The following is a 26,397-nucleotide window of genomic DNA, read 5'->3' on the forward strand; positions in this document are numbered from 1 at the left end:
GACAAATATGCTATACAATCACCCACTTTAAAACATAAATCCCCCTTTGATAGTTTACCCTCCAGCTACTGCCCCAGCTCTCTGCTCAACTATATAGCAAAATTTCCTTCAGTTATTTATATTAGTTACCTCTAATTCCTCTCCTCCAATTCTTTCCTAAAGCCACTTCTATCAAACAATTGAAATAGCTCTGAGTTACTAAGTAACTTACTGAGTAAGTTTCTAAGTTATGTAGTCTACGTTACTAATGACACCCAGGTTGGCATGGGTGAGGCGTTATACACCCGTAACCCTAGAAACTCAGGAGGCTGAGGTGAGAGGATTGCAAGTTTGAGGTAAGTCTGGGCAACTTAGTGAGACTCTGTCTCAAAATAAAAATAGAAAATTTCTGGGGATATAGCTCAGTACTGGATTTTCCCTGGGTTCAATCCTTAGTACAAAAAAAAAAAAAAAAAAAAAAAAAAATCCACGTTGCCAAATTTCTATCCTCAACTTAGTTGGCCTATCAACACTTGACACTGTTAACTAGTTTCTTTTCCTTGAAAAATTAATTTCCAGCATAATACTCTCTCCCAATTTTTTCTTCTACTTTATTCATCTCTGCCTCTCAGTTTCTTTTGCTGATTCCTCCTTATGTAGATGACCATTGACATTTGAGTGCTCTTCCTCTCAATACTCAGAACACTTCTTATCTCCTTCCCGCTACCCTAGGATGGCCTCTAGCTTCTAAACACTGCAAACCTGGAAATGTATATTTCCAGTTCTGATGTCCTTTTTTCTTTTGAGGGGGGAGGGAATAATCAGGGATTGAACTCAGGGGCATTCAACCATTGAGCCACATTCCCAGTCGTATTTTGTATTTTATTTAGAGACAGGGTCTCACTGAGTTGCTTAGCACCTTGCTTTGGCTGAGACTGGCTTTGAATTTGCGATCCTCCTGCCTCAATTTACCAAGTCTCTGGGATTACAGGCGTGTGCCACCACACAGGCTGGAAGTCCTCTTTTCTAAACTCCAGGATCTCCCACTGACTTTTCAACATCACTGTTAGTATTGTCTCCCACCCCAGACTTAGTTGACCCTTGATCTTCTTCCTTAAATCTCCTCCCCCTCCTCTCTGTCCCATTTTAGTAAATACCAGCCCCACCCTTCCAGCTATTTAGGCCAAAGAAACTTAAAGTCATTCTCAACTCCTCTTGTTCCCTGACTCTGTATCTAATCCATTAACAAACATTGGTAGGTTTTAAAGACACACAGAACCTGACCATTATTCCAATCTGCATGGCAGTCATTCCAGTTCAATTGCCATCATCTTGCTTTATTGTTAAATGATCTCTGAGGTAGTTTTTGTCTCCCTGTAGTTTGTTCTCCTCAGTTTTTGAAACCATAACTCATTCTTTTTGCAAGGTAACTCATTTCAGTTATTCTTTACTTAAAATTCTCCAGTGTCCTATCTAACCTAAGTACAGGGTCCTACAAAGCTCTATCACATCAGTCTGTCCTCTGTTAAACCCCTGATATCATTTTCTACTGCTGTCTGCCCAGCATCCATGCTGTTCTCTCTAATTGAGGATTCCTCTCTGATAGCCCTGGGCCACTCCTTCTCTGCCTTCAGGAATTTGCAGCCTCCATTTCACTTCCATCTCTACCTCCACCTCCACCTCTATCTCTACTTCCACCTCCATGGGAGACTCTAAGTCCATGTCTGCCCCTTTTCTCTATAACATTCCTCACCATCTGACATGCTGTATGTTTTATTTTGTTTATTTGACAGTAATTTAAGTTTCAAGAAAACAAGGGTAACTTCCTGGTCTGTCTTTCTTTCCTTTCTCCCTCCCTCCCTCTCTCCCTCCCTCCCTTCCTTCCTCCTTCCTTCCCTCCTTCCCTCCCTCACTTCTTTCCTTCCTTCCTTCTCTCCTTTCCACCTCTTCTTTTTCATTTCTTTCTCTTCCTGTATCTAAAGCACTTAGAATTATGTCTGATACAATAAGTAAATATTTGTTCAATGAGAGAATAAATTACATCCTAATGATGTGATCTATAGTATATTTTACCATTGTTATTAATGATCATTTCTGTTCACTGCTTTCCATCTAATTTTTTAACATTTTTTTTCATTGTTCAATTCAATAATTTTGCAATTGAACATAGTGAGGTTCTCAGGGGTTATATGGCTTATTAGGGTTGCATGAAGATTTCTATACAGAGCCCAAAGGACTCCTTACATTCATCTTCCAGCTGGTATAGGAAAAGCAACCACATCAGAGAAAAATCCAAAGAGTAAGAGAATGACAAACTATTATATAATTCTTTCTTAAACTGCTTGGCTTCTATCCTCCAAGATAACAATTACTTTAGTTTGGCAATTCAGACTCAGTTCTCTGGCTTTCCTTACCCTCTTTCTGTGTCTTAAGTAGTATGTTTTTCTGGCCACAATGAACAGACCCATTTCTGTATTTCTCAACTGAGCATGAAACCACATGTTCTGCTAGTTCCCAGGAACATTTAGACAATGCCAGGCAGGACTGTCAGATCCCAGTCATTTGAGATCATGGAACTGCCAAGTTAGAAGGAAACAGGGAACCAACCCCAAGTTACAGCTGAGAATCTTGAAGCCTGAGGGGTGGGTATGCAAGGTTACACAGGTCTCTTCACATGATGGGTAGTGTTATTTCTACTAGCTCAGCTTCCTGCCAATGACCATTTTTGTACCTTTTTTTTTCTTCTTAAGTAATGCCTGAATCTCTTTTCAAATGGGAAACTTAATTTTTAGTCTCCTGTTTTAGGTTATAAATTTGTCATCTAGGGAAACAGGTTTTGTTCCCCTGAGGTATTACTATCATGGTCAGGTCTTGATCAGTAGGAATGAATGATGTGCTTTAAAGGTTTTGGAGCTTCCTCTGCCCTGCTCCTCAGACCTTCACATACAGGAGAGCTGTCTCTGTTGCTTAGGGCCTGAGTAACTGGGTGTGAATGGGCCCCTTGCCTAAGGTCATCATCAACAGAGATATCACATGATCATTTAATAATTATAGGACTTAACTTTGTGAAGTCCTTCAGAGTTTACAGAAAGCATTCACACAAAGAATCATTTGATTTCCTTGGCAACTCTGTGAAATAGGCAGAGGTGATATATTAATTTCAAAACATGGTGAGAAAACTAAGATTTAAATGTCATGTAAGGTTTTAGGATTATTTGACTAGAGAAGGGCAAAATGAAAACTAGATCCAGGATTTTAACTTCAGTTCAATTTTTCTTTCCACTGCAGTGAAATTATAACATATTTTGGACAGAATAGTAGCTGGTTGTTACAACTTATCAGATGGCTTTAACCAGTTGTGCTTTGTTGTTATGGACATTCATTAAGTCAAACTTATTATGAGTTTACTAGGAGCCAAGCTTCTTGCTAGGGGCTAGAGATACGAAAAGGATATAGTGTAATTTTCATTGTAGTAGCATTATTAGACAAGCTATACACGCCAACAAATAAAATCAGCAGTATCATAATATAATAAGAACCAGAACAGAGATATGATTGCTAAAGCAATCCAAATTTTAAAATTAGGAAAAATTATTTGTTCTATAAGCGAAATTGGTGTGAAGAGAAGCAGTAAATAGAGGAGGGAGTACAATCCAAACAGCAAGAAATGCACATATGAACACAGCGAGGTAAGGTAAAGCCTAACATTCTAACAGATTTAGATACAATTTAAGTAAAAATGAAGACATAGCAGAAGCTAGGTACTTAGAGGTTACTTGTTGGGTATGTCACTGAAGGGTTTAAAACAAAAGAGGGACAAAATTACTCTTCAGGCTGGGAAATAGTGGACAAGACCTCTGTGATAGAGTAGAGGAGAGGGTCTTTGCAATGATCCACAGGATGACATACAATGTTTGACACCATGGGAACAAGGCTCTAGATCTATGATTTTTTCCTAAGACCTAAGAAGAGTTTTGAGAATTTCAAAGAAAATTCTCTAAAATATGAAAAACTGGAAAATAAAAATTGATATGCTACATTAAAATGACTCCAAAACATAAATTGTGTCAATTTAATTATTGAATGTAACTGTGACAAAGGTTTTGTTGTCTTCAGAAAGAATGAATGAGATAGGTTTTCTCACTGTAAGAGTTGCAACAGAAGCAAAATTATTGTTGAGAAATGATAACCAGCAAAAACTTGTTATCCTAAGCCAATGATTTCAACAGGAAGTTACAAAAATAATTTTAAAAACCTTTTGAACATGAAAAGAAGTACTTTTCATGGGTTGTTTGTGCATTTTTAGGTATTTCACAAGAAGTGGGATGAGCTCCCTAAAAGTCAGAATGCCCATGAATTCCAAGGTTTGAAAATGGCCCTGACCCTCTAGCAGAGGGGCTATGGAAATAGGAAGTAAGTATATTATATTTAAGAGGTAGAATTGGCAGTATTGGAGGGTAGAGTTCTTTGTTTATTTGTTTCTGGTGTGGTATTACTAGCTGAAGAAGAAAGTTTGTTCAGGCAGAAAGAAAGCTGAACCAGGAATCTTGGTGTCCTGGTCTTGGTTCTGCCACTGACCTGCAGTGATCCTAGGAAATCCACTTATCCGTACCTCAGTTTGCTTCTCTGTTCAATGACTGGTTGTTCTAAAATCAGCTGGCATGTGGCCCACAGGAATAAAATTTGTTGATAGTGTCATTTTATATTTTATTATTATGTCTCTTTTGCCCTAGACAGGAACCCTAACCCATAATCTCTTTGAAGAACAAGTTCTAGCTTTCAAGAACTGACCTCACACCTTCATTTTGACCCTTGGAAATCTTTTTAATTATCTTTTTTATTACATGACTTAAATCATTTTGACTGCTGAAGAGCAAGATAGTGAAGAGGAATAGATGAAAATCTGTCTTCATATGTCAATAGAAGCCTCATGATGGAATTCTTAAAGTGTATTCTGAAATTCTCTTTAGTTTCAAACTATTAATCAATATATCAAAGAAACCACATTTGGAGAATGGTTTGGGGGAACCATCATAAAAGTTGATTCTGTCTCATCTGAATGTTGGTCATAGCAAATACATTCAGACATTGGAAACAGGCTACTTGCCTATACTTGAAGACAATGACCTCATCATCATTGCCCAGGTCCCGGGGTGAAGGTACCCAGAGGCAAGGGAAAAAGAGATCTTAGTACGTGAGGAAAATCACTACAGCTTTCCCAGTGGGGAAATCCTTTGACTTTGGGTTATGATATTTCCTTCTTCCAATGTTTCTCTTTAGTTTGATAAACCAGCCTAAGTCCCTCTTAAGATCAGGAGCCATCTTGTCAAAAGTTATGAAAGATTCATTTCTGTTTTCTGTAAAATATTAGGATTTCAATTTGGCCTGGCCGTTTGATGTTTTAAACTTGCTTGGAATGCCTGCCCATGCCTTGAACTCACCCACGCCTGGTTTTCCCTGACCAGATAACAACCTTCTCTGAAACCCTAATGGCGCCTCATAAATTCTGATGTTGGGATCTAAATTTACTCCCTAAGTGCTGAACCATTTAGACCATAAACCTACTACCTGCCTTTGTATTGTGCTTGTCAAAATCCTGTTATCTATAAGTTCTCAAGACATCCCCTTTTTGCAACTCTTTGTGCTATAAAACTGTGCTCCTAGAGAGCTGGAATACTGTCCTCTAACCCAAGGATTTCGAGAAAGACAGTCTCAGTTGGTCGGAATTACAAGCTTGCTTTAATTTGATTTAAAATTGGAGCCGGTGGTCTTTTCTTTGCATCGTGGTTTAACAAGTTCATCAAATTGATGATCACTTCACCTCTTTGAATTTCTGTCTTTTCATCTGTAATGTGTTGTGATTTGACCCTAGATCTGTGCTGGCTGACACAGTGACTCTTGAGCACTTGAAATGTGTCTAGCCTAAACTGGAGTATGCTCTAAATGCAAAATACACACAAGACAGTACAAAAAAAGAAAATAAAATTCCACAATTGAGTATTTTTTTCATTATATTAAAATAATAATATTTCACATAGTTTGGCTTGATAAAATGTTATTAAAATTAATGTCACTTTTTAAAACTGTCATAACTGGAAAATAGAATTAAGTTTGTGAACCTCACTGTGGATTACATATTTCTGTTGAACAAGATGGTATATACTCCCCCTTAGCTTTCAAATTCTGTGATTCTAAATGTTTTTTAATTACTATTTCCTGCAATTACTTAGCAGATGAAACAAGTTAGAGAACACTTAAAATACTTCTTGACTTCAAGAAGCTCAGAATCTTACCATACTTATAAATTTCATGTTCTTGATTGACCTTTGAATCATTGACACCTGGTATAATGCTCATCTAATGTCTGTCCCCCGCAAAATGGAACAATTAGAGATAATTTGTTTGGATCCATTTATGCTAATAGGACATAAGTAAAAGCATGGTATCCCTGGGTGATCTCAATGTTTCATGTCAGGGGAATTGCTACTGTACATTGAACTTTCCAGCATTTTCTACTAAGGAGATGGGACATAATTTCTTCCCCTGCCTTTGACCACTATAAAGCTGTTGGCTAGTGCTGATTAATTTAGAGCAGAAAAATAAGAGAAATTTTGAGGCAGCATGTTGCAAAATACTAAAAAATAAAAAATGTACAACAGATAAACACAATTTAACCTTTAAAAAATATCAAAAATTATAACTCTAGAAATTTTTTGATGTTATCAAGGTCATACAATATTCAAGTAATGAATGACCCAATTCATATTTTGGGAAGAAAGGGATATAGTCAGAAGAAAAACTATGCAAACATTTCAAAATGACTAACCCTAATATTACATAAAGTGGCTAAGCATGTAGCTCAGTGGCAGAGCACTTGCGTAGCATGCACAAGGCCCTGGGTTTGCTTCCCAGCACCATGCAAAAAAAATTTCTATATACAAATAAATACATATAAATAAATATATATTTATATACACTTACACACATACAGTAATTTGAACTCATTTCCTGGCAACCATTTTGTTGGTTTGGCAGATTCCTTCAGTTTGAAATTTCTCCTCAGAAGGTATGAAAAACAAAGTCATTGCTGCAACTGAAAGACCAAGCAAGATTCTTTCACTGAAAAGCAGAAATGCATTTGTTCATTTAGATAGAGACATTTAGATCACTTGATTCCCTTGCATAATCATATTTGGTTTCTTATTAGCAGGAGAAAATGATTATTGATGTCCACTCTAAAGTGAAAAAGCCAAGTACAACCCATGCCTCTACTCAGGTGAAGGAATTGTCTTTACAGAGCCCTTGGCTTCCAGGCTGGTCCACATCCCGTTTGATGATAGTAAGGACAGAGTAATTTGGGGGTAGAGTAATGCTCTTCAATGTTTCTCTTCGGGTGTAGGGGATCCATTGGTTCCCCTCACTCTTAGCCCATCTTCATATCTACTTTTCTTGGATTTTACCCCTTTTCCCATGGAGGGAAAAGGGCACATCTCACCACCAAAAAGTATGAACTCTTTGAGACCAGGAACTATCTTCTCAGGAAACATAATAGTACTTGGCAAACATAGAATCCAGTAAATGGTGAATGAAAAGATGATTTGTTTTTAATAGTTTTGGGGTTCAGCTCCACATTGCCTTGATGAAAGCTAGAAGATAGGTATTTCTGAGTAATGACTAGTCTATATGAAGATTTAGGATGAATGTATAAGAGTTTATATGTTTTCTAATGCCATAGAATCTTGTGAAGACAGCTGGAGAGTTGGGCTATTTCAGGCCGGATGGTCTGATGTTCTTAGGAGAAAAACATAAACAGGAACAAAGCAGCCAGCTGCCCTTTTGCATGTTGCAATGACAGAATTCAGACATCACTTAGAAAAACAACTGGCTGCAAATATTCTTCTGACTAAGCAAAAATGGAAGCTGGGGAAAGCTTCTGAAAACATTTCTTGGGAATTTTCACAACTTTCTCAATGCTGGAGGTTTTAAGAGAAGTGTTTTATGTGGTCTTTGGTTGCTGCCTACAAAATATAGCAGCCTATTCTTAAACATAAAGATGTGTTTTAGGATGTCTGGTAAGGGAACAGTGCTTTACCTTTAGCCTCTTAAAAATTTATAAATTAAACCAATTAGAAACCCATTTTTGTTTTCAGAGGTCAGTAATGACCTATTCCTCAGTTTTCTCTTCTCTGGTTTCTATTCCTACTTATCATCTAAAGAGACTCTCTATAATGTCAAGAATGACATTACTTTTTAAAAAAAATCCAAAAGCCCTTCCTTCGTCTTTGTTTTCCATGACCTTGTGTGACCACCTGCTCCTTCTTGAAATCTCCTCCCTTCCAATTTCCAAGATATAATGCTCTTCCAGACTCTGCCAACCTCTTATAGTTTGTTTCCTTCATAGCTTCTCTTATTCCTCTTGACTCATGACTATGCCCTTCTGACCCCTTCTCTTTACAGTTTTCCCAAAAGAGCTGCCTTTAGAGAACATTTCTTTCTGTGAGCTCTCCCTTAGCTTGATTTAACAAGTCCAAAGCAGAACTCATTATTTTAACCTCAAGATCTCCTTCCATTGTTCTTGTCAGTAGGGAGCCATTTTCCTAGGCCTAATTATTTTTCTTCATTCTTCGTAATCAGCCAGCCATTCAATCCTGAAGATTTTCCCTTTGAAATACATCATGTCTCTGCCTGCCTCTTTGGTGTGCATTACTATTACATAAGTCACACCCCGATTATTGCACTAATTTTCTGGCTGGTCACACAGGACTCATCTGATTAGTCAATATATTGGTTTCCTTTTCCCTTCCAGTATAATTGCATCATGATATCCACCTGATCAAATGTCTTTACTGACTCTATTTTCTTCCATTGAAACCTAAATCCCCTGTGTGTTTAATGGTAAATTGCAGGAACTGAATTTAGTAGTTGGTTTAGCAAGTACAGAGAGGGAGAAGGAGGGATCATATTTACAAGACAAGACCAGGGAGGTCTTGAGGGTCACAAGGGAAATGCCTAAGATTCTGGTTTTTGTCCTACAGAAAATGAGGATGTCTCTAACTAATGTTAAGTGGTGAAGGGCATATGTGTGACATGATCAGTTTTCATTTTTAAAAATGTACTCAATTGTAGAAAATAAGACTGGGTTATAAGGTGACAATAGTGGAAGCAAAGAAATAAGTCAGGAATCTATTGCAGTAGTTCTGAGAGAGTTGACGGTGGCTTGGTCAAGAGTGGTGGTGAGGGATACAGAGAGAACTCAGTGGATTTAAGAGTTATGTAAGGGATATAGTTTCAAGTCACCATGTAGAAGGAAATACTGAAGTAAAAAAATGGCAATATAATAAGAAAGGGCAGGATGAGGCATATATATATGTCATCAGTAGGACAAAGGAGAGGGACATCAACTATAGTTCTGGTAAATCAGAGATCTATGTTACAGAGGAGGGAGCTCCTGAATAGGGTCTTTGAAGACGATTAGACATTAGACAGAATAGGAAGGAAAAGAATATTCCAGACAAAGAAAGGAGGTGCATCTGCAAAGATATAGGAGGATAAAATGTTACAGTGTGTTCATAGAACTCTGAACATTTAACTTTGGCTAACATATAGAGTGCAAGAGCAGAGGTGGTGAAAAACCAGCTGCACAAGGATGAGTGTGCACACCACAATGGGCTCTCTTTGATTTTGCCCTGTGGGGTTGGAGAGCCACTAAGGGCTTGGGAAGGGAGAGGGTGGAGCCAGTTCTTGCACTGAAACCAACACTTCAGTAGCAAGGAATATTGGAGATAAGTGGAAAAGTTGCCCGGAACCAGGAAGACCAGCGGAGGAGGCTCTTGTGGTTTCCTGGGTAGAGTTGATGAGGGAAGGAATTAAGAAACTAGTAGCCAGAGAATGAATAAAGAACAGAGTAAGGAAATAGGTAGATGATAAAATTAACAATGATTATATGTGGGGAATTAAGGAGGGGGAGAAATCTAAGCCCCATTCAAGGTTTCTGGCTTGGTGACTGGGCAGGTGATAGGTACAGTTAAGGACATGTTTAGAGAGAATGATAAGGAATTTCACTGGGAACTTGCGAGGTCAATGATTTCCTGAATCTCTACATGAAGATGGCCAGAGGATAGGTGAATTGGACAAGCTGGAGTTGATAAGGAAGATCTGGTCCGGGCACATGCTCACAGATGCTACGTGGAGAAGTCATCTGAGGTTAAGAGGCTTGATCCTCCTAAAAGATCCCCTCTTGCATCCCTCTAGTTCTTTGTAAATACGATAAAGACTGAATAAATGGTTTAGTGATAAATACTTCCAACTGATAATTTGAGAGTAACTCATATGAGTTTTGAAAGGCAGATGAAAAACTTTAAATTACAGCTCTACTATTATCACTGATTTTTTTTTTTTGGTTCGTCTTCTTTCTCAGATTATAAATCCCTGAAGGAAAGGAATAATGTCCTATTCATCAAATCCCTGCTTACTAGATTACTTCTTAATAGAGAATACTAATGTGTGGCAAATAGATTTTGGGTGAATGAACAAATAGGATTTTGTCAGATATAGGAAAGAGTTTTCATGCAGAGGCAGTGCAGAAAGAAGCTGAAGTGTGTTCTGATGATTACCTTATCTCTATATTATATGTAGTGAAGTCTGTCACCAAGGTTTTAAAGGTCTCAGAAACACCTTAGGCCAAACCAGAACACGTATGTAAAAGAAACAGTTAGTTTCTCACTCCCTTAACTTTGTGCTTGGTGGTAGATTTTGGATGCCAGAATTTAAGTCACAAGATCAGAGAAAAGACTGCACATTAGAATATGTAATCACAGGACTGGTTTTGCAAGCAGGAGTGTGTGAATAGTTCACGTTCCATAAAATTTTCTCAGGGCTGAGAGTCCCTGGATATTAAATAAGAATTCAGTTTGAGGAAGATGAAGATGATGATGATGTATTATTTAATTCTCATGGTAATTCTATTAGGTAATATTTGTTATTACCTAATATTTATTCATTTGCATGTGAAGAAACTAAAGTATAGAGAAGCTATAAAACACACCCAAGTTGCAGAGCTAAAGACAGGCAGAGAAAGAATTAAAAATTGGGTTTGTTTCATTTTAGGACTACTTATGAGATTATTCAACTAGCAAATATTTATTTAGTACCTATGTGGCTTGATACTGAGTGCAATGTTGAGCAGAACAGCTGTGTTCCAGCTTTCACAGAACTTAATGAGGCAGAAAGTTAATCTAATTATATGAAAATATGAAGTTGTGATGAATGCTATGAAGAAAAAATATAGGAAAATTTTAGAGTATTTTTAGTGCACATAAAGGAGTGCTATGGTACTTGACATTATAGTTCTATTTAAACATTTATCAGAGTTGGGGATATGGCTGTAGAGCACTTGCATAGCATGTGCAACTTGGTTTGCTTCCCAGCACTAACAACAACAACAACAACAAAGCAATCAGAAGGTATAAATGAATATCAGCATAGAGCCAGAAGATCATTCTGGTGTATAGTGGCTGAATATCTGTGATGCCTGACACATGCAAACCATAATTGTGGTGCCTTGCCTGATTAGCTATAGCTTCTATCCTGTTTCCCTTGTGCAAATCTTTGTATTCACAAATATTAACTGTACTATTGAGTAGACAAATAAACAAAGCATTTAAAATCTTGGAACATTCCCCACATTCACTATATAGATGAGGAATTTTGTTCTTTTTGCTTTTATCCATACTATAATCAAGTCATCCTTGAATGCAGGAATAATCTGAATGGTACTGCTGGCCAAGTCTTAGAATTAGAGAAAATTTTCCTATAGTACTTGTATGAAATGTTTAAAGCTGTGCCTGCCATATATTAAGCACCAGTAAGTAAACTACCATTCTTGTTACTATTTTTATTTGTGCTATTATTATTATTATTATGTCTTTATATTTTTACTACTCTTGTAAGTACTGTGATAACTTATAAACATTATATTCAGGATTATGAAATTAACCTACCATCTGTATTCAGTACAACATATTAATCATGTGGAAAATAACACTTGAATTTATACCTTCACTTAAATTCCAGATATACAAAGATTTGAATGTAAAAAATAAAATTATTAAAGTATTATAAGATACATAGGATAATTTTTAATATTTTCTTAGCAAGGAGAATATTTCTAATTTTAAACCAATCTTAGAAACCATAAAAGAAAACCCTGATTTTTCACTCAATTGTGTAAAATTTAAAAAAAAAAGATCTCCATGAGAAAAAGATAAAAGTCAAGATACAAAGCAGTCTGGGGAAAAGATTGTAATTCATATCAGAGAAATGGCTAATTTTCTTAATATGTAAAGAGCCCAAACTAACCACTAGGAAAAGAGACAAATAACCTACCAGTAAACTAGCTAAGGATATTTTTAAAAATTATTTTTTGAGACAGAGTCTTGCTAAGTTGCTGAGGCTGGCCTCAAACTTGTGATCTAAATGCCTCAGCTTTCCAAGTTGCTGATATTACTAGCATCTACCACTGTACCTGACTGCCTAGGATATTTTCTAAAAAATCATACAGTGGCTCTTTAATATGAAAAGATGATCAACATAATACATAATAAGAGAAATGCAAATTAAATGACAGTGAATAGCATTTTTCACCCCTAATATTGGCAAGTATAAACAATGAAAATACTGTGTTGAATTAGGGGTTGATGGTAAGAGGAAATAGAAATTTTCAAACATTTTGGTGAAAGGATAAATTAATATGACTCCTATGAAAAGGAATTCACCAATTTCCCCCACCCCCCAAAAAACATGTAAACACTTTGATTACAGCAATTCTATTAAGTAATTTATTTTAAAGATCATTATTTTTACACATGCAAAACGAGAAATGCATAAGTATGTTTACTGCAGCATTGTTTGTGATAACAAAACTAGAAAACATCATAAGTATCCATCCAGTAGGGATCTGATTAAGTAAATCATCATAGTTTCATACTTTGTGATACTGTACAGCTTTTATCAAGTACAAAATTGGTCTCTAGGTACTGATATAATCTGTAATCTGTAAAGTAATTTTTATTGAGGCATAATATTTGTATATCTTTATGGGGTACAGTATGATAATTTGGTACATGTATACAATATAATGATCAAATCAGAGTAATAAGCACTTCATCTCCTCAAATGTCAGTGGTTTCTATATGTTGTAAACTTCCATGGTCTTCTTTTTAAGTTATTTTGAAATATATGATAGATGGTTGTAACCAATAGTTATATATTCCTGTGCAATAGAAAATTGGTAGTAATTTCTCCTCTGTTTTTTTATAATTAGTATTTTTAATTGTGTTTTTATTAATGTGTAATCATACATAATAGTGGGCTTATTGTGACATATTCCTATGTGTACTTAACGTAATTTGCTCCATTTCATTCCCTAATAGTTCCCTTTTCTTTTCCCTCCTCCCTCCCACTGATTTCCTTCCTCTGCTCTATTGGTCTTCCATCCATGTATTTTTTTAAATTAGTGCATTATAATTATACATAAAAGTGGAATTCATTGTAATATATTCATACATGCACATAGTATAATTTGGTCAACTTCCTTGCACAATTCTTCCCCTTACTTTTCTTGCGAACTGTTGCTATCCCGCTCCCCTCACCCCTCTCAGTCTCTACTGACCACTATTTCACTCCATTCTTCTGAGATCAACTTTTTAGTTTCCACAAATGAGTGAGAACATGTGGTATCTATCTTTCTGTGGTAAAATAAATTTTAAAGTGAAAGATGCAAAGTGTTGTGTATAATAAGCTACCATTATGTAAAAATATAATATATACTTTCCTATATTTAGGATATTTCTGAATAAGAAACATGAATAGGGTTATCTGAGGAGGAGCACTAGGTGACTGGGAAGACCTAAGTTTCATTATATTCCCTTTGTATCTCAAATATTGCATTTGAGTATATTACTAATTCAAAACTTGTAATCTCCATCAATAGTCACCTGATCTGAGTTTGAAAATGACAAAATCTTAGACCTGGATGGGACTTTGGAGGTTAGATTGTCTGTTCTTTTTTATTAATGCAATTGTCTTGTCTACTATGGGAGCAGCAATTACTCTTTTACATTCTTGAACATTTCTATTCATGGGAAACTACACCCTGTGGAAACATTTTGTTCTACTTTTGGATATATTTAGCTCATTCCTTCACTGATTAATGTGACTAATACTTATTAAATACCTAATAGGCTCTTGGCATTGTGTGACTATTGTAATTCTTTCATTATACAGATTCTGACATGTCTTTTTCTTTGGCATTCATTTATTTTAATTCTCTCTTCCAAAGAATCACATGGGCATTCTTTAGCAACCAGAGAATACTTACTCTGTGTGAAATATACTCTGCTGACTATTTTATGTCTCATATGAAATACAGAATAGTTTTCAGACCATGGCTCAACTTGGCAAATTTTACCTAATTTTTTTGTGTAACATTCTGCACTGTGGTGTTCTGAACTGATTTCAACCATTCCAGAGTGGTCAGATGAGCAGAGAACAGAAATATTTTGGTCTGGGTTCTATATTTTTATAAATACAGCCTAATATGTTAATTTTTGTTAGCAACTTTGTTAAGAGGTTCAAGTTGATTTCACAATCAAGAAAAGTAAGTAAAACTGAAAAGACAAATTACTGAATTAGGAAAATTATGCAAACCATATTTCTGATAAAGAACTTCTCTCCAGAATATAGAAAGAGGAATTGCAACTCAACAGTAAATAGACGTATAATAAATAGACAAATAACTCAACATTGCAGATGGTCAATAAGCACTTGGAAATATGCTTGCCTCTTTAGTCATTAAGGAAATACATACTGAAATTATCAAAACCACTTCACACACAAGCCTGTTATCAGCTAGGACTTTGTTAGGTGCTGGCAACATGAGGGTAAAAATGACATGTTCTCCACCTGAGTCTCTAGACTAACAGTCTGTGAGGAGACACATACATTCAATGTGGTAAGGTATCCACGGCAAGAACAAGGGAGACTGTCGAGGAAGGTCAGGGGACAAAGAGAACCTAACACATCAAACTACATATGTCATGTTTACATATCCTGTAAGATTTAAGTGCTCTGTGGTATTTTTATGATCTTCCAATTTCAATCTCAATAAAGAAAAAAATAACCTACGTGTAATGAATTTGGCATACTTTGTGCGACCGTTTTTGTCTCCAGTTGACACTTCTTTCTGACTGCTTGAAAGCCATCTCTTTCATTATTTCTTAAATAATTTTGCAGGAGCTTGGCACATGGATTGAAAACCGTAATAAACTAGGAGTAATAAGAAAGAAGAATAAGCTGATTCACAAAAAAAAAGTCAGAAGAGAGGAAGTAGAACTCTAGCAGGCAGAGTGTAAAACTGACTTTACATTGTGCCTAGGCTACCTTGGGCTCCTTGAGACAGTGAGTTTGTAGAATTCTTCTGCTGCTATTACCTCCCCTTCCTCCTTTTTCTTAAAATGATTTCAGTTTTTGATGCTTGCTGTTGATATACTCCTAGCTACTACAGCTGTATTGCCTCATGCACTGTCTTTGGTGTGTGTGTACCGGGGAATGACCACTGAGGGGCACTCAACTACCGAGCCACATCCCCAGTCCTATTTTGTATTTTATTTAGAGACAGGGTCTTACTAAGTTACTTAGCATCTCACTTTTGCTGAGGCTGGCTTTCCTCAGCCTCCCGAGCTGCTGGGATTACAGGTGTTCACCACCACACCTGGCTCTCATGCACTTTTCTAAGAACATGTGCACCTTCTTAAAATGCAGGGAGACTTCCCCCATCTTTTCTCTTAGCTCTGTCTCTTTTGAACCAGACATTCTCATCTTCATTGCTACCCATTTCTTCTTTTTTCTTTTACATTGTTCACTCCCTTCAGAACACACTCATCTTCAAAATCCTAACTACGCTTTAAGACTTACATCAGATAACTGAATAAAGCATAAAGCCTTTCCCAAGTTTTCCTAAAAAAAAAAAAAAAAGAAGAAGAATGTTTTTTGAACTCTCTTAACATTCTATTTGTCTTTCTCTGACTTTTTAAAAAATTGAACCCAGGGCCTTATGCATGCTGAATAAACACTCTTATATTCTCAGTCCCTTGTACTTCTCAATTGACCCTCTTTTTGGAAGTAAATATTTTGAACACCAGGCACTGTGCCTTCTTTACTTTTAAAAATATCCATCCCCACTGCTAATAGGCCAGGCCTAGTTCTTTGTATGTGGTACTTGTTCAATATATTTTTCTCACAGGATTTATAAATATGCCATATTTAGTTTCAATTGGCAAATTGAAATTATCCTACCACATATCATAGTTATGCAAATGGTAAAGAATAGCTTGGAACTGAAGACTTGTGTGACAGAGAGGAAGGAATCTAGTGGGGAAAACTGCAGGAGACGAGAATGAACACAAAGACATAGGCCAGATCAGGCAGAGCCTATTGGCCTCTCAAGTACTGTGGTTTCTATTCTGGTGAGATGTCAGTCATTAGAGAGTTGGGTAGAAGAGTTTTGTGTTAAGAACTTTTAAGGATCTTGAGGTTGCTCTACTAGTGAATATATTGAAAAGGAGACAAGGGCTAACGTGGGTAAACCAGTTAGAAATCTATCACAGTAATGTAGGCAAGACAAACAGCAACATGGACCAGAATGATAGCAATGGAAATGACCAGAAGTGATTGATTCTGGATATGTAAAGAGAAAGAGTTGTCTCAATTCCCTATACTCAGGCAGCAAATAAGCAAATTAGAAAGTTCAATGGAATTGATTCAAAATAGCTCTTGTACAGTATTCCTATTTTTAAAATAAGTTCTAATACCAAAGAATTTTATTAACATGTAGGAACTCACTTCCTTCTACCTGAGTGGCAAGATGGGGAAAGTCAGCACTATTAATCTGCTGCTGGTAGAGCCCATGTGGGCTTTGAAGTTCTGTAGACCCATGTGCATCCTTCTGCTTTTACCTACTACCTGTGTGACTCAGGTGAGCAATACCAATACTCTTTGTTTTTATGTGTAGGAGAGGTATGGTAATAAAATAAAATAATGTGCATAAAGAGGCCAGCATAGTGCTTGATACAGAATAAGCACACACTCAAGTCAGCTTCCTTCCTTTTTCCCTCTCAATATAGACCTCTACCTCTGCCTAGGAATCCTTCCCGTATACACAGAGGAAAACTGAAATCTTAAATGTAACCCTTGTTGTTTCTATAATTATAGAAAATTCATTTCAGAAACAGGATAATGGAAAATAAATACTTTCCTAGGAAAAATGTTAGTACTTTCTTAGGAAAAATGTTCGAGTCTGATATGAATTATCCTATCTAGTTTATTGTTGAAACTAATATTTTTATCTATTATTTTAAATGGATAAGTCTCTTGCGTTAGAGACTTAGAAGTATAAGTTTATTGTGTTAGAGACTTGGAAGTGGAGTTGTCTTCCAAAAATGTCATTGGGTTTCACTAAATATTTTCCTCTTAGATAAAGATTCTTTTCCTGCATAGTAAGATTTCATAAAGGTGAAAGAAAGTATAAGGAACTTGTGGGACATTTGCAAAGTTAGGCTAGGTCATTTTATAATCTGGGAAAAAATCAAGAAAATATGCCACTCAATCACTTAAAAAAGTCTAACCATATAACATACAAACCTCAACAATTTCCTCTTACATTTATGTACTCACCACATTTAGATCTCTTCCTTCCTCTCCCTTCCCCTCTACTCATACATTAGCAAGCTCTGAGGGAGTATAACTTGTATATCCCAAGGTCATTTTTATTTGGCTCAGATGGTTTTTAGAAGGTCATGCTAGAATAGCTGCTTGTTCTTCACTTTTCAAAAGTTCCTGTGAGATAGTTATGTTCATCTTATACCTAGATTAAAAAAAATTAGTGGATTAGAAATTAATTCATCTAGTCATTACTCTCTGTAAAAACTAAAAAAAAAAAATTGTTAGTTTTCCCAGTTACTAACTTTTGGATTGCCCACAACTTGGTCCTTTCTTGTGTCCATTTCCTACTGTGATGGTGCTTCCCTCTGCAGCCAGGAGAATCTGCTAGTTACAGGGTGCACGTGACTCACCTGCTCCTTCCTTTGAGTCACTCTCCTGACCATATCCTAGCCTGAATTTTTTCCAGATGTCTCTTCTTCATGCTATTTCCTTTCTTATTTCAAAATACTCCTTAAAACTACATGTGACCTTCCTGGTCTAGACTGCCCTGAATAATTCCAATAAGCCCCAAGAAAGCAGGCATTTATTAAAAGTGATGTCATTACGTATTTTATCATTAGAAATAGATGATGTTTCTAGCACAGAATTTGGGACTGGGATGCATTTTAGAGATTATTCAGTGTGATTTCTTTATTTTCCAGATGAAGAGGACCGAGGTCCACAGGATCCCACTTAGGATCAGAAGTCCAGTTTCTTGACTCCTACTTCAGTGTTCTTCTTACCACCCCATAATCTGTTTTGTAGTTATCTCCCTTCCCCAGTACAATTATTTTAATCTAGTTATTAGCACAGTCTAACTAGCTGTGTGATAATATTAGAGAGTCTTTCTTACATCACCTAATAGCTATTAATATTTGGAAGTCACTTAACCTCTTTGGGTCTTAATTTCTTCAGTTGTGAAACAGGTATAGTGAGAGTAGTTACATCATGGGGTCATTATGAGTATTCACTGAAATTATCTATGCACCTGGCATGTAGTAATAAATATTAGTGGTGATACTGATGATGATGAATGTTGTGGTGAGCGCAAAATAACACTTGAACTGGGTTTTTGTCCTTTGGTTGGTCTACTGGTTCTTCTCCTGCCTTCCTTAAACTTGCTCTTTCTTCTGAGGCTCTCACAAAGGGCAATTTGCATCTTTACTTTAGCTTATGGATGAGGTTCAGAACAAAGGAAGCTGAGAATATTAGGATTAGCCACAGAGGCAGTGAATAGGTATGGACCACTTGACAGAAATGATGTTAGAAAAATGAGTGAAACTTAATTCTTGCCTTCAGAGAACAAGAAATTTAGTCAGAAAGTCAGATCTAAAACCCCAGGAACAAAGTATAATTAAGTACCCAGACTTTCAGTGACTTGAAGTGCAGCATCTGGTTGGAAAAAGAGCTAAACCTGGACTTGATTGATCAGGGAAGATTTCTGGTGTCAAGGGACTTGAGTCAAGACCTGGAGTCTCACATGAAAAAGGGTGCTGTTTTGGTTTAGCTATGAGGTGTTCCCCAAAAGCTGATGTGTGAGACAATGCAAGAAAGTTTAGAGGTGAAGTGAATGGCTCATGAGAGCCTTAACATAATCAGTGTTAATCCACTGATAGGGGTTAACTGGATGGTAACCGTAGGCAGGTAGGGTATGACTGCAGGAGTGGGTCACTAGGGTCATGCTTTTGGGATCTGTATTTTGTCTGTGGTGAGGGGAGTCTCTCTCTCTCTCTCTCTGCTTCCTTGTCCCATGTTGTGACCTGCTTTCCTTACAACACTCTTCTGTCATGATGTTCTACCTCACCTCAAGCCCAAAGCAATGGAGTTGGCCATCTATGGACTGAGACCTCTGAAACCATGAGCCTCAAGTAAACTTTTTCTCCACTAAAATTGTTATTGTCAGGTCTTTCGTTATAGCCATGAAAAAGACAACTAAAACAGGTACATATATCAGTGTGGGGATACTTGGTGGAATGCTCTGGGAACACAAAGGAGCATAGTATTATCATTCCTTTTTAATTTACTGTAATGCAAAGCTTTGGCTCCTACTCAGATTCTTTCTTCCCTTGGATATGTTTATCCAATCAGCTATTCAGTCCTTCCCTTCAACAATTTTTCTCCCTTCTATGTCTACTACTATTTCCTCCATTCAGATTCTAATTCTTCTTGCCTAAAGAGATGCTCAAATAGCCTCTGGTCAGTTTATCTCTAATTCTTCCTGGCTTCTGTCCACTCTTAGTACCATTATCAGATACATCTTCCTAAAACACAGCACTGATGAGAATAATAACAGTATTGTGTGAAATACACACACATATGTGGACCAATCAGACATTTCATTAACTTAGGAAGATTTGAAGAGTTATCAGGAGCTTCACAATAGTGCCAACTTATGACTTTTTTTGCTCTGTCTCATGTGTCAACCTTAAGTGCTTAGCTATACCAATCTTGATTCTAGTATCAACAAAAATTCTCCTTTATCCTTCACAGGGCAGTGTTCTCCAAACTCAGGCCACAGAGTGGCCTATGCTTTGACCCCAAGAGGAATGTTGGTAAATAGCCTTTTCTCCCTCTTTCTACATCAGGAAGAACAAACCACTCTAAAACCCCGAGGTTATTTGTTTTGAAGATAGAGTTTTAAGTGGAAAGAAAGTTCATACTTTGGTCTAAAATACAGTCACTTCCTGTATTCTGGGAGCTGGACCTTTGATTGGTTTATTTGAAAACCTCAATAGGGAATATGCTAGGGGATATGCCCTCGAACTGCTTAGTCTTGTGGGGGATAGACATGCCCACAGATAATAAATAACACTACAGCTGGCATGTTCTACATTAGGAATAAACACAGAGGAGGTATGCTTAAACTAATTTGAGAGATCAGACTTTCTGGAGAAAGTGGGATTCAAGTTGAGCTTGAAAGATACCTAGAAGTTATACAAATATAGAAGGGGAGTAAGTACATCTAAGATGGAACCGTACAAAGGCAAGGAGGAGTGAAATAATATTTGCATTAAAAAAGGACAATTCGGGGCTGGGATGTGGCTCAAGCGGTAGCTTGCTCGCCTGGCATGCATGCGGCCCGGGTTCGATCCTCAGCACCACATACAAAGAAAGATGTTGTGTCTGCCGAAAACTAAAAAATAAATATTAAAATTCTCTCTTTCTCTCTCTCTCTCTCTTAAAAAAAAAAAAAAAAAGGAGCAATTCACTGTTTAGAAGAACAGGAAGACATGAGTGGAGAATTTGGAAGGTGTCAGGTCTTGGAGGCCCTTGTTTGCCATGTCAAGAGGCTTGGACAGTGTCCTGGAGGTAATGGAGAGACAGTGAAGCATTCTAAGCCAGGGTAATGGTATGTTCAGATTTGTCACTGGGATCATGTTCAGTCAGGGTCTCTGAGGTGAAGGACAGATTTGAGACTGGTGGAGAGATCTGGAGACTGATGCAGTCAGGCAGATTGCGATGGGCTTCAGACTTAGGTTTGAAGCAGAGAAGTGTCGAGGGAATTTCTACTGGCAGGTCTAAGTAATAGGAGGATGGTGGGGGAGGGGCTGAAAAGGACAAGGTCATGGTGACTGGAGGTGCCTGTGTTTGCTGGGGCCTATCTGGTGCTCATCACTGAGATGAAGATAATGAGTATAGTTTTAGATGTGCTAAGTCTCAGTTGCCCTTAAATGCTCAAATGGAGAAATGGTAATTATTCACTCTCTCACTTCCTTAAGGCCTTTACTAAAATATCAACTTCACTAAGGCCTTCTCTGCACACCACTCACCCAGCAATGACATCCCTGCCTCCTGTGCGTGTGGTTTTCTCTATATTACCACCCAATTACATTTTTAAAATGAATATTTTTTTTGTTTTAACTAGTTGTACATGGCAAGTAAAATGCACTTATGCACTTTGATATATCATACATTATATATAATTTCTCATTTTTATGATTGTACATGTTGTAGAATCACATTCATTATGTAGTCATATATGTACATAAGGAGATAATGTTTATTTCATTCTACTATCCTTTATATCCCCATATCCCCTCTCCTCCCTCACTCTTCTCTACCTAATCTAAAGTAACTCTATTCTTCCCTATTTCCCCCAGCTCTTATTGTGAATTAGCAACTGTGTATCAGAGAAAACATTCGGGCTTTGTTTTTTTGGGATTGGCTTACTTCGCTTAGATGATATTCTCCAACTTCATCCATTTACCTACAAATGCCATCATTTCATTCTTCTTTAAAGCTGAGTAATATTCCATTGAACATATATATCATATTTTCTTTATCCATTCATCTATTGAAGGTCACCTAGGTTGGCTCCATAGTTTAGCTATTGTGAATTGAGCTGCTATAAACATTGACATGGCTGCATCACTGTATTATGCTGATTTTGAGACCTTTGGATATAAACTGAGGAGTGGGATCACTGGTCAAATGGTGGTTTCATTCTGAGTTTTCTAATCTTCATACTGCTTTCCAGGGTGGTTGCACCAATTTGCAGTCCAACCAACAATGTATGAGTGTGCCTTTCCCCTCACATCCTCACCAATATTTATTGTTGCCTGTATTCTTGATGATTGCCATTCTGATTCTACCCAATTACTTTTATCACCTTATTACCATCCCTTTATTTTTTAGTTACCTAAGTTTTAGTTATTTGCCCTTTCTCACTAAAACATAACCTCTTTTGTCATAAGTTATTGTTATTACTTTTTGTCTACTATGTTTCCTACTATATCCCCATTACCAATGTAGGCAGTTGGTTTTATGAGCTCAGGAGGAAGTTGAATAGTTACCTAAGACAGGACTACTTTGCAAATATCTATAGCCTGGCACCTTAATCTACTCTGATCTGTGCCTCTTCCTTCCCCCTCCTTTCCTCTCAGAAACAGCTCTTCCTCTTGCCTTCCAGTCTACTTAGTTTCACAATTTTACAGTGACTGTGGTTCTGATTCCTGGCAAGATCAAAACCTCTGGAAATTTAACCTATACTTTTCTAGTGTACAAACAGACACCCTGGTCAAATTTTGGCCACTTTTGTTTTTCTAGGGCTGGGCCTATTGGTGTTAAGTAAACTGAAAAGTATGCCATTTATTTGGAATCTGAGTAATTGGTCTTTGTACTTTACATAACCAGTGGAAGAGAAGAGATGGTTGAATCAAAATGTGGAAACAATTTTTGAAAACATGCACATCTGAAAGGTAATGTCTCTTTACTTGTGTTTGTTTGTCTTGCCCAATTCAGAAGAAATGAATCTGCTTTTCCCAAAATGGATGCTTCTACCTGTGCGTCTGCTTCCACTCCCTCCTGACCACTCTGTGATCCTCTTGCTCCCTGGCCTGGACTGTTGTTAAGTGCATTTTAATTGGGTCCTTGGCTCCAGGTTCTGACCCTGCTTGAAACATACTTATAATAAGGATATCTCTGACTATGACACATGATCCCTCCTTTACTTGTATGGAAATTACCTGGGTAGGCATTGATCTCCTTGGACTAGAAGGCGAATTCTTGGAAAGTGAGTAGAACTTTAGGCCAGTGACTAATACGACACTTGTCACGTACCTCTATTCAAAAATCTCTTCTTGTTTCCCATTTTTTTATGGAACACAGTACAGATTGATTTAAATGTTATTCCAAGTCTTCTGTAATTTCACCCAACTTTCTTTTCTTTTTTTTTTTTTTTTTAATCACCACTTCCTACTGTATGCCCCCCTTACTCTCTAGTAGAATAAAGCAGGGTCATCCGAAGCAAATCTGTTTTCAAAATAGCTATGTCAGAATCTCAATCACTGTTATTTTAATAAATAAATAAGTAATCCGGACAGCAGATATCCATGCCCCCATGCCTGGCACTCCCATCCCTAATTCAGTCTACCTTGGACTTGAACTGTGGTGAAGCACAATTTCACATGGCTTGATAATTTACAAAATTGAAAGGTGTTTTCTTTTTAGGCCAAAACCCTCTAAATAAAATTGGCTAAATATAATGGTCTGTTCATACTACCGGGTACCTGCCTTTCCTGGAGCCCTGTAAGAATGCTCACACTACCTCGCGCCATATTGTTCTCTTTGCCTAGCTTGCGCCCATTCCGTTCCTACATTCTCAGCTAGATCTGTCCAAATCCTTCACATCTTGTCAACAGAAACAGAAGCATCATCCATATATATTTTATCCCTCTCTCTAATTATATGAATTCCTTCCTCTTTAGTATCTCCAAAGGGCATTGTTAACACCCCTCTTAGAACAGATATCACAGTCAGACTTGAGGAACAGAGAGTTTTATGTATTACCCTTTGGAAGGAATGTCTCTTTTCTATTCCTGGTTTCCACAGAGAAGGATCCTCTCTTAATTTTCTTAACCTTTTGCTCTTCCCATTACTGCTTCCTCTCTAACAGGAATGGAAGTGGCAACTTTTAGTCTATGTTTCTTAACTGGGTGGTATTCATTCATTAGTAGTCCTGAGGTCACACATTTGATCTTTGCTCTTGGTTCCCACTCCACTTTTACCTGTGTGTCTACTTTGAAGATTCAAGTGTCCCTCTGCTGGGCTTTCCAAGGTCTAGACCCCCAGGGATAAGAGAATAGGAAGCCCACTTTGGTTTTTGCATTGTGTGTGTTTGTTCTTCAACCTGGACTCTGTTAGTAATAAAGTTTGATCTGTTTCTGTTTTTTTTTTTTTTTTAAATTTTATTTCTCAGTTTGTTTAGAACTGTGGTGGGGGAAAAGGTGTTTTCTAATGTGTTGGATGTCTTCACCTTATCTTTTCTATTTATTAATTATTTAGGGCTGAGATTATGTCATATTTATTTTATATCCCTTGCAGACTAACATATGGAAGGTATTTAATATATACATATTTCTTGGATTGAGTCAAGCAAATTTGTAAATTATACAGAGAAATGATGAGTTGTCCTATTGAATGTAATGGGTGCTAGCATCCGCTGTGTAATTCTTGTTTATATGCTCTCAGAATCAGATAGCATTAATGAGTTAGAGTTATTCGGAAGCAATGTCTGTGTGATGCAAGGACATCCAGATGTCCAAGCCAATGGTTAAACTATGGAGTTCTCTGGTCCAGAGAACTACAGCTCTCACACAATCCCAAAGGTCCCAGCCTTCACCAAGATGTAAGAATATAAGAGACCATGTGCATGTTAATATTTAAATCTCACTAGCACTTGGCCCTTACCTTCTCACCCAACATCTGGCTCCCTCATGTTATTCTGTGTATTCAACAGGTGACTGGATGTCGCATGTTCTCAGGGATTGTCCTCTTGGTGATCTTTTAATGTAGCCATCTCAGAGGCAGTCAGCACTTTCTCTGCTGCTGTTGCCTTATATGAAAACACGAGGGTTGGTGTGAGGCTGCTGGCTCCCAGGGTTCCCAGGGTCACTGATCTTGAGTTGCCAGAGCAATGCTGGGTCTCGTGCTGTATTCTGTCGGTGGGGAAACAGCACAGAGAGGAATACTGACACAAGAAGACCATCTGAACCTTGGAAAATGATCATGCCTACTGAAAAGGAAGAGGTAGGGAAAGATGAGCAGCAATGGAGACCAAACTGGTAAATTTCTAGAGCTGGTTTGGCAGAGAATCTCAAACATGTTTAAAACTACACATTACCCCCAGCAGTTTGACTTTAAGGATATCATCAGAGATTCTTATGAAGGTTTGTGCCTATGGATATTTATTCCAACATTATTTAATGTTGGAATAATATGAGTCACTTCCAGACTGCAGTTTTGGTCAAGTGATAGAGGCCAAATTCAGAGTGAGAGGGGAGAAGTCAGAGTGAGTGAGAAGGAAATGGAGATAGTGAAATCGAAGACAGAATTGAGACAGAATCTTCAGAAGACTAGAAAAGGTCCCCAATCAGAAACAGAAGGGAAGCCAATGTGCCTAGGCAGTGGAGCTGAGGGTGGACGAGAAGTGGGGGTGGGGGTGAAGCTGGGGTAGAATCATGCAGGGTCTTGTGAGCCATGATTGGAAGATTGGGTTTTATGGTGAATGAGAAAGGAAATAACTGGAGAGTTTGAGGTAGGGAGTAAGATGACCTGATGATCTGTTAAAAAAACATTTGCTTGGGCTTTTGTTAGAAGAATAAATTTTAACAACAACAACAACAACAACAACAACAAAAGTGTAGTCAGTAGGGATAAATTACCAGACTATTGCAAAAGATTGAATAGCCAACACTAGACTTGAGTTTTACCACAGCTGTATGGTTCCCCCCCCAACTGCACTAATACTGCAATAAACATAAGGATATAAATTTTTACGATTTTAGGTTATTACTTTCCAAGAAAATTCCTGAATTAAAATGACTGAATAAAAGATAAAATCAAGGGGTAGAGATATATCTTAGTGACAGAGCATTTGCGTAATATGCTTAAGGCCCTGGGTGCAATCCTCAGTACCACTAAATAAATAAATGAAATTTTTTTTAAAAAATAAAATTATTCTTTTCCTTTAAAGGTGTTCTGTAACAGCACCATTCACAATATCTAAAAGATAAAACAATCTAGGTATCTATCAATGGATGAATGAGTAAGAAACTGTGATATATACACGATGAAATATTACTCAGCCATGACTAGGAATAAAGTACTGTTACCTGCTACAAGGAGATGAACCTCCAAAGTATAACGCTAAATGAAAAATAA

General features: G+C 37.2%; 1 pseudogene; it reads left to right on the forward strand.

Moving 5' to 3' along the window:
- Positions 1-16,900: 16,900 nt before the first annotated feature.
- The window catches only part of LOC143387590 (S-phase kinase-associated protein 1 pseudogene), a 30,460-nt pseudogene continuing 20,963 nt past the window's right edge, over positions 16,901-26,397 (forward strand).

This window comes from Callospermophilus lateralis, chromosome 2 (genome assembly GCF_048772815.1).
Source record: "Callospermophilus lateralis isolate mCalLat2 chromosome 2, mCalLat2.hap1, whole genome shotgun sequence".
Taxonomy (NCBI): domain Eukaryota; kingdom Metazoa; phylum Chordata; class Mammalia; order Rodentia; family Sciuridae; genus Callospermophilus; species Callospermophilus lateralis.